Consider the following 13,076-nt stretch of genomic DNA (forward strand, 5'->3'; position numbering starts at 1 on the left):
ACCCATTACATCCCAGCAGTTGGTTGCTCCCCACACTTCTCTTTCGTCCTGCCTTCAACACTGGACCGGAGTCAGATGTAGATAAAAGTGCATTAATCAAATGATGGAGGGGGCCAGGCGCCAATACAGCTTGTTCCTCCCTCCTTTTCTTTAACCTGCTTGGCTGAAGAGCATGTGGCTGCCCTCACACAGTGGTATACAAATATTTTAATAAATATTGTTCATTCAGTTTCTACCGTTTTCTAAACCCTTTGCTCACTAGCATCACACATCAAGCCAGATGAGAGCCAAAGAGGTTTACGTGCTTCTAAGTTCAACTGTAGGCAACCAATGTACATTGGAGGTACGCAAGTAAGTAGCATCATAGGAGATTCACATGTCTGTCTGGGGCAATACCAGATACGCCTGTGGAAACTGTTAGCTACTTCCTGTCTATCTATAGTTGGATGACTTTTGAGCGTTGCAATAAACTGTCAATGTCCATGGGGACAACTTCCTGGGACATTCAACAATGAAATAGAGCAGGGGTCAGCAAACCTTTTCAGCAGGGGGCCGGTCCACTGTCCCTCAGACCTTGGAGGGGTGGACTATATTTTGGGGAAGAAGAAAAAAGAACGAATTCCTACGCCTCACAAATAACCGAGAGATACATTTTAAATAAAAGGACACATTCCACTCATGTAAAAACATGCTGATTACCGGATCATCCGCAGGCCGGATTTAGAAGGCGATTGGACTGGATCTGGCCCCCAGGCCTTAGTTTGGTATGAAATAGAGTAATGTAAGGCTGACTTCATGTTCTCTATTACTTAAAGCCTGCATACTTTTTAAACCAATTTAAATTGGTCACAACTGCAGTTACTGCTTTACCAATTCTGCATCCATTAGCTTGGTTGAGCTCAAAATATAGATTTTTTCACTTCCTCCTTCCCGTTCATGGAAAGAACTTTCACTCCTCATCTGAATCTCCAGCATCTCTCAACCTATGCTTCCCACCTTCGTTTTGCAAATAAATCATTTAAACAGAAAGTCTGAGGTGGAAGAGACTTAGCAAAAAGGCATCTCTTGTAACCTGCAGTTATCAGAGATGAAAATGTATTCGTCTAGGCTCTATATATTGCTAAACTCTATTCAATGGCAACAATTTATTGTTGCATTTCTCTAAAACAAATGTTTTAGCGAAATGCAACAACATAACGTTGTTATGGGAAACATGACATGACATCCGAATGTCTGCACACAGTAATAAATCTCAGCGACTAAGAGAAGGCAGGAAGAAAAAAGTACAATCTTGTCAAGGGCTGATATAGATTGATCAAGAAACTTCTCAAAGGCAGACTGAGATTCATGGGGGGGGGGAGGCTAATTCCATGTTATAAAAAGGATGAAAAACAAAACTGCCCAAGGCCTTTCCATAAACATGTAGTGTGACTACACGTGGAATACGAATGACAACTCTGGATAATGTAGAACTAGAAAACGTGAATAAAAAGGCAACCCAAATGATCAGGGGGCTGGGGCAAGTCATCCTACAGGTTCATCCTCATTGTTTTGGGCTTTTTAATTTTTTTGGGGGGGGCAGAGTAAAAAGGGACGTGGTACAGGTGAACATAATTATGGATGGTATGGATAAAATGTGGTAAGTCTCTATGAGGCACAGGATGATGGAACAGATGGGCTTTGGGTGTGATCCTGTAGAACTCTTCTTAAATTCTTATGGGATTAATAGTCACACAGGAGGGACTATAGCTCAGCACTAGAAGCGTTTAGGTTCAGTTGCCAATATCTCAATTTAAAAATACATATATTGGGTACCAAGCCTGGGGGAAAATAGAATAACATAATAGAGGTAAAGTAAGCCCAAGGCAGAGGAGACTTGTGTTCGACTGAAGCTCCTACCCAGTATAAGATTCTTATGTGCTAAGAAAACATTGATGTGCTACCTTCTGTATATCTACAAAGCTATAGGTTCATAAGTATGAGAAGCTGCGTGCCCAAAAGTTACATGTGAACGTAGATTCCATTCAGAAGATCCAATCAATGCACACCTTCCATATGTTTTATTGTACACAGACTAGAAGTCTACACACCTCTTATTTAACTCAGAGAGCTTTCCAAGCTCAACATTTACTCTCTTTTAAAATGTTGTCTAAGTTGCATAGAACCAGAGGGACTTAGGTGTAGTGGTAGTCTGGGAGAGATTTTCTGAATCCAGACTCTGCAGGCAAAACCAGAATGCTTAACAAACTTCAGTTCCCATGTGGAAGCCACAGATTCCCCATCTCTGAAACAGGTAGTGGAGTCAGGTGGTTTGGAGTCACGCTTTGAGGCCTGTCATTGGAGGTGGGGGGAGCCAAGATATTTGCCTGGTAGCAGAGAATTCTGAATTGGATATCTGCATAAGAGCAGGATTGATGGATGTGAAGTGTATACGATACACAGCCTAAAACATAAAGATTATTTTAGGGGGGCAGGCTTTTTGTATTTGGAGGGGCAGCACCAAGTTGTCTGCAATTCAATTAGTTAAGTATTTTTATTTATTTATTTGATGGGGGGGATGCTACACCCATGAAATAGCATCTTTAACTACTGTCACAGATTTGACATTTACAAAAACGTAACATACTAATACATTAAATCTTCAGATCACCAGAGATGTACATTATGAAAGCTATCAAAGCTTTACTAGAGTAACAGAGCTACTGTGTGAACACACACACACACACACACCTTAGCACCCTATGTATCATAGTATCTTTCACTTTTCTTTTAGAATATTCTAAAGGGGTGGGAAACTCCAGTCTGCAGACCAAATTTAGCCCAGCATGGGTCCCAGTTTGGACATGGGTGACTCAGCTGCACCAATGAGTTCCCCACAGTTGATCCCTGCAGAAAGCAGGCTTGAGTCACTGGCTATGAGCTAGTGCTGGATCAGCTGCACAACTGAATCCCTCTTGGGTAATTTCGTCAAGCAGCCAATCCCTGAATAAAACAGGATTGAAGTCACCTCCCTTGAGCTGATATGTGGTAGCTTACAAGCCCTGCCCCACCCGCACCTCAAATTTGAGCCACAATGGTTAGGGGCAGGGCTTTTTAAAGCCAGAACTCCGTTCCAGCATCTCTCAGGTGGGGGCCATTGCCATTATAAGAGAACAAGGTGAGTCCCGGCACGGCGTTTTCTAGAAAAATAGCACTGGGGAAATAAGAATTTGGTAATACCCAATTTCCCAACCCTATTTTAGACTCAAGTTTTAGAGAGCAGTCTTTTTCAATGACTACTAGCTATATCAGGTATGTTCTACCACCACTGTCAGATGCTTCTGAAGACCAGCTTCTGGATACCACAGAAAGGGAGAGTGTTCAGTGCCCAGGTCTCCTCCTTGCAAGTCCCCACAGGCATCTGGTTGGCCACTGAGAACAGGTTGCTGGACTAGATGGACCATTGGCCTGATCCAGCAGGCATTCCTATGTTCAACCTGGTGCCCTCCAAATGTTTTGAACTACTACTGGAGGATGGAGTCCAGAATGGCCGCAGGCTATTTTAAAGAATAATCTGTAATAGCTAGCATACATTGACAAAGCTGAAGTTGTTCAGAACACCATTCACAGAAGCATAGAGTTGGAAGGGACCCCAAGGGTCATCAAGTTCAATCCCCTGCAATGAAAGAATCTCAACTAAAGCATCCATGGCAGATGACCAACCAACTTCTGCTTTAAGATTTCCAATGAAGGAAAGCCCACCATCTTTCAAGAAAGTCCGTTCCATTGCTCTACATCAGCCTTCCCTACCTAATCTGGTGTCCCACTGGACGTTTGGACTCCAATTCCATAAGCCCCAGACACAAAAGTCAATGGTCAGGAATGATGCAAGTGATAATCCAGGAACATCAGGAGAACCACAGGTCCCCCACCCTTGCATGTAATTGTTGGTAAGGAAACACAGGTCTGGCAGTAGCACACAGCATCTTTAGGAAGCTACTGGGGTCCCCAGTATGATGATGCCTGCCTTCCCTCTCCCCACTTTCCATGAATATTGCACACTGGCAGTTGATGACCACCAATTTGCTTTTTCCAGTGTGCAAGCTATCATATCAATACATGACGTGGGGGTGGTGGGGAGTGGGGAAGAGTGTTGTACAAACTTTGAGCAGCAGAACAAACAACTCAAAACCTGTGGAAACAAAAACTAACAACACCCCCGCAAGACAGCAGCTTGTTAAAAACGTTGCATGCTGAGGACGTCTGCACATTAGCTATGCATGCATGCCACCAGTCAACAGCACCATAGCAGCACACCCATCTCTCACACAGCGCACAACTATGCTCCCAGAAATAAAGGTGAGCGTGTGTCCTTCTTTACAAGTGACAACCCTTTATCTGAAGGGCGGGCAAAAAACACAGCCCTCTATGCGAAGGACCAAGTCCAGTTTAAGAATAAAGAACATTAAGAAGGGAAAGCAGAATCCTTAATAATAATAATATTTTTTTTTATTAAAGATTTTCTTGGTTTACAAAAGTACATGTCTTGTCTCATTTTTCAGGTTGTACAGTTCAGGTTTTCTAAAGGTCAGTTACATTTGTTATGAGACATTAGTGTAGAGTACAGTATAAGGTCAAGTATAAGGTCAAGAAGAATGGGGGGAGGGGTGGTGGTGAAATTTATATTTCTTTACAGTGTGCGTGTAGGGTTTTGTGTTGGCGTCAACTGGATAGGTTCTCTGTCTCAGAATTCTCAAAGTTGACCTCCAACAGCACCTGGACTGAGCAGGCACAAAGGTCGCCTGGTTATAGCCGTCTCCGCTGTGTTGAGATCTATTTCTGTTAGCTAGTATTTCTAAGTTGCCACCCAACCAGGAACAGAAAACTCAGCTTCCTCCACCAGAGGCCCCAGCAGGCAGAAGGCATATACAGGTAGAACCCAGAAGCTTCTCAGGAAAAGGGTTCGATTCCTGTTTTGGTGCCAGTGATTCCACACAGTAAACACTAACAATACTAAATGGAACATGCTGGGTGCCTGTGGGAGGAGAACTAGCTTTTTGCAAAGTAAAGGGAAGGAAGCCATTTGTACAAGAATGAAGTCTTCACCAACATGGTTGCTGGAGACAGGAGAGAAAGGTAAGCAATGGGTAATAAGAGGTTTGGGCTCAATATGTACCCTATGGAGATAAACTTGTGGCCTCCACAATGCAAAACCTACTTTTTGGGGAACCTACTGGAAACAAGCTTGGAGTTGAAACCAGGCCTCCCACACTAGAGAACAATACCATAATCACAGTCACAGGAGCAGACCAGAGAATGAACTCTCATAGAGCCTCTCTGGGGGGCCAGGCCTACAACATAGCATCTCCCCCCCCCCACACACTTTATCCACTAGTGGTCAAATATAGGGATTCTAGTCACATCGGCCAGGATGGGGTGGTACTACTACCACTATGTGAAGTGGTAGCTTAATAGAAAATGTTTAGCTGACATGAAATCCCAGGGGAAAGGGGGATGGAGAGATATAAAAGGTGATGTGCAGGGAAGCTTTCATTTCGGGATCTCCATCGACTCCAGTGGGAAGGTTTAAGCTACAACATCTCTTGCTTGCTAGCTTTTAGGCACCAAGCAAAGCACATTCTGTTCCCTTGTACATTTAATAGATTTCTATGGATCAGAGATCCTTTTAATTGCCTTTAGTGCTGTCTCTATTAGGGCTTTTAATTGCCAACTACATTTTATCTATTTTTATGTGCTGTTTCATGTGTGTTGGTCATTGTATTTTAGTGCTTTGCAATGTAAGCTGTTTTGAGACTATCTGGAGAAAGGCAGGACAGACATCCTCTGAATAAAAATAGAAGTGCATGCATAATATCATGTTCTCATCAGAGTTAGGATCAGCTCGTAAGCATGCATGCAGCTCTAGCTAGTTTCCATTCCCAAACTGAAACAATCACCACTGAAAAGTGAAGAAAGAGAGTAAGGAGAGGAAGAGGAGTCATTATAGTGCTGCAGTCACCAACACAGTGACTGTATGCAGAACGGTTCCCTAGAGGACATCCCCTGGTGCATTATCATGAAAAGCACATTTCTTAAGTGTTCTGTCATCATCCTATGTAAAATAAAAATAAAAATAAAAATGAAGACCCATGACAACTGATGCCTTGCATCAACATTCCTACAGTTCTGGCAAGAACTGGATCTGTGATTTTATATATATATATATTTTAAAAAGCACCTGTACAGTCTGCCACTGTAAGCTTTAATTAAATGGCATTTATAAATATTTTTGGAACTGCGTGTTGCAAATTCAATAAATTTCATTATTAATTCTATTGATTCTGATTTAGACTCTCCCCACCTCACCCCTGCCTTGGAAAAGCAGAGCAGTGTTTTGTGTTTTCTCTTTCAATTTGTCTTTTTTTTGGGGAAACGATCCCCTGCGGAGGAGGAAGAGAAACCACTGGAGAACAGGGAGCTCATAGCACTCCCTCAAAATTCTTCAGCCTTCTAATGCCAACGTAGTTGAAAGAAATTCTTTTAAAAAAACAGACTTCCTGCATGAAATAATGAAACCTCAACAAAAGGAACTGTGGCACCATCTTTAGCAACCGGGTAGCGGAATGGTCCCTTCAACAGAACATGCACTCTACCAGATGATGATACAACTGACCAGATGTTTGAAGCAGTAGAATAAAATAATAATAATAATCTAATAATAAGAAGACTTTATAAGAAGACTTTAATAATAATAGGCATCTGGCTGGGTTGCCTCAGCCACTCTGTGGAATGGGATTAGAAGTGTCATCTGCTACATGTCTACTCAGAAGTAAGACACATTGAGTTCAGTGGGGTTTACTTCCACTTCAGTAGGTGTAAGATTGCAGTCTCAAAGTACTAGAGCATGGCAAGTACACAAATGGTACACCAATGGTAAACAGCTGCCTGGGTAAATGGAGGTCACCATGTTGGCTATACCTGTGTTATATATAAATATTGTTAAAAGCTGCTACACAGCTATTAAAAGCATGGAAACTTATTTTGTATCAAGTCCCATGAGCCAACGGTAGCCCTAATGTATGATAGCTTAAGGTTCTTTTGACAAAATAAGTTGACTCAACAGTGCTGCCATGCATTAAATAGTAGATACAGTGGTACCTCAGGTTACATATGCTTCAGGTTACAGACTCCGCTAACCCAGAAATAGTGCTTCAGGTTAAGAACTTTGCTTCAGGATGAGAACAGAAATCGTGCTCCAGCGGCACAGCAGCAGCAGCAGCAGCAGGAGGCCCCATTAGCTAAAGTGGTGCTTCAGGTTAAGAACAGTTTTAGGTTAAGAACGGACCTCCGGAACGAATTAAGTACTTAACCCAAGGTACCACTGTAGTCTGATGTTGTTAGTCCCAGCCAGCATGGCAATTCCATGATCAGGGATTATGGGAACTGTAGTTCAATCAGGTCCCAAGGACCACAGGCTCTCAATTCCTGGTTTAAAGTACTGTAAGATGCCTTGTCTTGTCTTGGGGTTTCTTTCCAAGCATGATGAAATCACCTTAGCTGTGACTGTACAAACCACGGCTGCACGGAAACCTCTCAAGTGTCAATCATTTGAAATTTGGAAACGAAAAATGTCCACAGAAATACCAAAAAAAGGGAAGTCACTGCAGTACAGCTGAGTAATTTGAAGCCAAAAGTTCACTGGCAGAAGCCCCTGAGGACTTATTTCACTTGCAAAGGTAACTAGAACCCATGTTCATTCCTCTAGTTCTACATGCAACCCTTTAAACAAGCATCGACTTTTATTTTGAGGAAGCACACTCACTTTCTATTTAGAAGTCCATTATGCATAACGTCTTAACTCTTTGCTGACTGAAAGAATCGCTCTTCTAAAGCACAGTGTGCTGCTAGTCATTATTTATCCCACAAAAACTGCCATGGAAAAAGAAAGCAATTAATTTTGACATAGGTGAAAAATAATCAGATCTATGAATATTTTGCTACATTTCTACGATGCCACAAAAGAGTATGTCATTTTAAGTACGTTGTCCCTTCTGGAGTGGAAAATCTTTTGACAATGTCTGTTCTTCTGGTGAAGTGTGTGGTCACTACCAGCTATGAATATGCAAAGCCTTTCTTTATTAAAATGTGAATAAAACTAACTTTTCACTCTGTGTCCAACAAAAGCAACACACGTTTGCCATCCCCTCCTTAAATTAACTCTGCATGATTCAAAACTTTATCAAAAGCAATGATCTATTTCTTCTTCAGTACTTTACTTCAAACCAGCATACAGTGGTACCTCAGGTTAAGTACTTAATTCATTCTGGAGGTCCGTTCTTAACCTGAAACTGTTCTTAACCTGAAGCACCACTTTAGCTACTAGGGCCTCCTGTTGCTGCCGCGCCACCAGAGCCTGATTTCTGTTCTCATCCTGAAGCAAAGTTCTTAACCTGAAGCACTATTTTTGGGTTAGCGGAGTCTGTAACCTGAAGCATATGTAACCTCAAGCGTATGTAACCTGAGGTACCACTGTACTACAGCAGCCACTGTAGCATGGAGGGCACCCCGTGGGGAGCTACAGCACAAGATGCTGCTTGGGCTTTTGGCACAATCTTTGTGTCCACTTTATCATTTTGTCTTCTATGGAGTGTGTGTACAGAGTCCCCATCTTGTCATGACTCTCCTTCAACCAGTAGTGGCTTGATGCCTCCTGTGACTGGTGAGGCAGGAGAATGGTAGGCAGAGGCAACTCATTCTAGTTTTCTCACCATCCTGCTTCCTTCCCAGCTGAGTTTTATAGGAGGAAAACTAAGACTAAGGAGGAAGAAGCTGATTATAAGTAGGTAGGTAAAGCCTGGCTGAGGGTGGTTGGTAAGACAGAGTCACATTTGCGCTAATAGACCAGCCTTCAACGTTTATTTCAGATCATTCTGCAAATACATTTACTAGATGTGACTCCCAAATTGTACAATAGTCATTGCATTTATATAGACAAGGACTAAACTACTTACTATTCAGAGAACAGTTTGTGGATACCTATGATGTAGCATTGTTGCAGCTAAGTATGTGTAGACCTGATCACTGATTGACTTTAATATCACAATGCTCTCTACTCTGGGGTAAACAAACAAAGCAAACACTTTAGTTTCCTGCCTTTGCTTCCCAAGGCACCAGTGCTTAATACATATATATATATTTGGTTGGTTCCCTTTTGCATGGCTACGAAGACAGGAAGCCATTTTTGCAGCTGTTCCGGTTTTGGAGAAAATACCAACTTTGTGAAATACCAATTGGGGAAGCTTAGAATAAAACAAATGAAAACTTTAATTTACCCAGCATTATATCTGTTTGCTTTAGGATTCCTTTTTATGTAATTGTTAACTTTAGTTCCACCCAGATTTCTAAATCTGACAAATTAATCATGAATGGTAACAAAACAAAACACTAGCACTTGTGGTGATTCATTGCAAGCTTTACTTTTACTAAACCTTTTGATTACTTAACAGAGCTTAACAAAAAAGAAAAGTCATCAGAGTGCCTGTGGGGAACAATAGATTATAATGCATCAATATCAGATGAGTTCCCAAAGTTTTTTTCCCTTAAGCAAACAAACTCCGATCGTAACAAGAAGGCAGGAAAATGTGAGCGGTACTTACAAAGGACTAAAACAACCAGTCAGATGACCTTAAGAATTCATCAGCACCACATGAGAGAATAGGCCGGATAAACGCCCCTTCCCGCAGGCTAAAGGAAAAGCGAGCCACTGCGAAAATAACGCTACTTCCTTTTAACTAAACTACTGTAACATGTTTTAATCTGGGGTCCAGATAGAAGCTCCTCTAGGGGTCAGGCGCGCGCACTGTCCAATTAGTACCACACTTCCTCTTTTTAAAAAATGTGCTCCGCATATGGTTCACAATGCAGAACTTTAATAATTTTCATTTTAATAAAAGAGAGCGCACAGAGGGAAGGAGCATTTATCAGATTTCAGGGCTTATTTGAGAAAAATAAAAGCTCCCTTGGTATATTACCGCAGCTGAATTATGCAAGGTGGTTATCTAAAAATGATACAAAAGCCCGAAAGGCTGCAGCTGAGAGAAAGGGATTTATCAAAGCCCTCCTCCCAGGAAACTTCACGGTTGATAGGAATCCCAATCTCCAGCAATGCTCTCTACTCACTGATCTCCACCCCCCGCGCCACTTCACAATAGAGAAATACTCCTGTAATCGAACTAAAAATCTATGGCCACGCCTTCTTTCCCCTTGTTCGGGACATACCTCGCGCAGCCTTTCTCCCCCCTCGAAAGAAAGGACCGTCTTTGCATGTGCGAAAGTTTTGTTTGGCTGGCAAAATGCAAGGCGAAGAGCTGCACCACTGTTCGCGCAGGTTTGGCCAAGCACGAGCCCAGGTGCTCCTACCCTGGGCGACATCAGTGTCGCTGCAACCCTATGCACGCTTACCTGCGAGTAAGTTCCACTGAACTCAATGGGGCTTACTCTTGAGTAGGCACGCCGCAGCCTTGCACTAAAGCAAGCCACAGATTTTTAGACCGGGGGCATCTACCTCACGGAGGAAATTCGGAGGAACCAACCAGCGAAGATTCAGCTTTCTCTCTGCAGGGCAGCAGGACTTTGCTACGTGGCTAAAAGCAGCAGCAGCAGCACCGACGCTATTAGCCCGAAGCGCGGCGGGGAAGCAGGATAAATGCTTCGGAAGCGGCGGGATAAGTTCAAATTGCCAGGCTTCGTCCTTCGGAAGCCAAGCCACCTTCCAGCCGCTCCTTCCCGCCACCCAACCGGGGCTTTGCCGAGAGAGTCAGGGGAGCCCACTTACTTTCCCCGGGGTCCCGAGCTTGGGAAGTCCACGCTCGCTGCTTCAGCCCAATGGCCCGGATAGAGCCCGAGCCCGGCGGGAGCGCCTCGCCGGCAGCCGCTCCGTTTTCTCGGCCACAGGGGAACTGAGAGCGCGCCCGAGGGGAACCAGCCAGCCGCCGCCGCCGCCTCCTCCTGCCCAGCGCCTGTCCTGCTCCCTCGCAGAGAGGAACTTGGGCGGCTTTCGCAGCCTGTCGGGGGCTGAGGCTTCGCCGCTCACTTCCTGGTCCCGGGAAATTTGCATAGCAGGTCGGGAAGGTGGCCGGCCGGCGAGGGGGAGGGAGCCGGGATGGCGGGGGGGGGGGGAAGCTTTCTTGGAAACCGAAAGGCGGGTCCCGGCAGGACGGCGACGCGGCGATCCAAGGGCAGGGGCAGTGCGGACACACCCGCTCCGAGAGCGGGAGAACTCGCTCGCTCTTGCTCTCGCAGCCGGGGCTCTTGAGGGCGCGGAGGGGGCGGAGGGGAGGGGACTCGGTCCGCGGCTCCGAGCTCGGTCATCCCAAGGAAAGCAGCTGCGCGCCTTCCTTGTGGGTGGGGAGTAATTATCCTGACCGAAGCAACCCGGTGCGTGAGGGGATAAAAATAGCTAAGCCAAGTGGACTCTGGTCCCAGCTCTGCCCCTTCACGAGCCTCCATCGGGGACTAGTCAGCCCCCAAGAAGCCTGCCCAAGTCTGGCTCGCCTGGTCCTGGGCAAATCAGGGCCTTCCGGCCTTTAGCCCCCTCTAGTGAAATGGGGAAAAGAAACCCTGGTTGCATAAGGAAGGCCTCTGAAGATCCATACTCTAGCCACCTGCTCCAGTGCTGCGTTACACCACCCCAGTCTCGGAGCCAGGAGAAATGCAAGGGGTTCTGGTGCTTCCCCAGGGTTCCGCTTCCTTAGGGCCAATGGAGATGGTGGTGTCTTTTGGAGATATGGTTTTATTTACACACATATACAACCTGAGCATATGGAGAAATGAGAGGCTGGCAGCATTGACACCCCAACAGATCTTGCTTCTCCTTTAGGTTTCCAGGGGAGCTCCCAAAGTCCAGCGCATGTTATGCTAGCAGCTTCTAGCATTCTGGACCCAACTGACTGTCACACACACTAGCCTATTGTTCTACATAGCAGCTAGGTGAGGCAGTGGGGGTAAGACCCTTCTGTCCCTTCTGTGGCACAGAGCAACTTTGGTTATGCTAAATTGTGGTATTTAAGCCATTGCCTTGACAAAGGAACTAGTTTGGCAAGCTTGCTCTTAAACATTCTACCCCCACAGATACAGAATCCGGAGAACTGGAAAGGGACCCAGGGTACCATCCAGACTGACACCTTCCAAACACATAACAGTTACTACACAGAATCAGCTCTGTGGCTGTATACACATCACCATTTATTTTGCATCCAGTGCACTCCCATTGCTAGTTTTTGAAGCCACATACACATGAGGTTAACCCAGAGCCGGCTCTGCCCTTAGGCTTACTGAGGCAGGTACCTCAGGCAGCAGAAGCCCCCAAAGCAGCAGCCCTATGGGTGCCTTTCCCCCGCCACAGAAGCAGAGCCAATATCAGCAAGACAGATTGTGTGTGATTTCAGCAAGATCTTACTCAAGATTAAAACCAGCAGCAGAGGTGACAAGGTAGGCAGAGAAGTGGCAATAGCAGGGCAAGGCAGCGCTTCCCATTTTGCCTCAAGTGGCAAAACGGGATGCGCCACCCCAGTTTAGCCATAATCTATATCGGTTCTGTAAGTTCTTGAGAAGTGCTGTCTATTGCATTTTTCATCAAAGCAGCTTTGCTTCAGCCGGAAAACAAGCCACATTCACTTTGCAGGGGTCAGCCAGTTGTGTACATTTGAGGCATCTGTTGCACATGTGCAAATGTCAGCTTTGTGGAGAGGTGTTCGGGGGTGTGTACATGGGAGGGAATCAAACAGGATAATACGCATTGGGTAAAGACACCCTCTTACCCGTCTCTGATGTGTACAGCAAGGGGCAAATGTGGCTTGAATCACAGCAGGAGGGGAAATACCTTCACTACGTTTTAAGCCACTAATGCGTACATAGCCTGATTCAGTTGTGCGCACTGCACGGCCTTGGATAGCTCTCAGCGTTTCAGCTTGTAAACCCTCTATCTATAAAATGAGGGAAACCAAGGCTTACCTTACAAGAAAGGCAAGCACAATAAGATTGTAAAGTTAAGAGTTGTGAAACCTCTGGTGGGGGAGCCTTTCTGTGGATGAATTGGC

General features: G+C 44.9%; 1 protein-coding gene across 7 annotated transcripts in view; it reads right to left on the reverse strand.

The window, feature by feature from the left end:
• The window catches only part of LYN (LYN proto-oncogene, Src family tyrosine kinase), a 42,697-nt gene extending 31,458 nt beyond the window's left edge, over window positions 1-11,239 (reverse strand). For 2 of the 7 annotated variants that reach the window (XM_083517938.1, XM_083517935.1), the window contains exon 1: window positions 10,814-11,096. The gene's annotated coding sequence lies outside the window, so the exon portion shown is untranslated. Of the gene's footprint in view, window positions 1-9,635; window positions 9,762-10,813 lie in introns of those variants that run through there. The other 5 variants (XM_083517933.1, XM_083517936.1, XM_083517934.1 and 2 more) reach the window with 5 other exon arrangements.
• Between the last annotated feature and the right edge of the window lie 1,837 nt (window positions 11,240-13,076).

The sequence above is a fragment of the Podarcis liolepis genome, assembly GCF_965112155.1.
Source record: "Podarcis liolepis genome assembly, chromosome: 8".
NCBI classification, from domain to species: domain Eukaryota; kingdom Metazoa; phylum Chordata; class Lepidosauria; order Squamata; family Lacertidae; genus Podarcis; species Podarcis liolepis.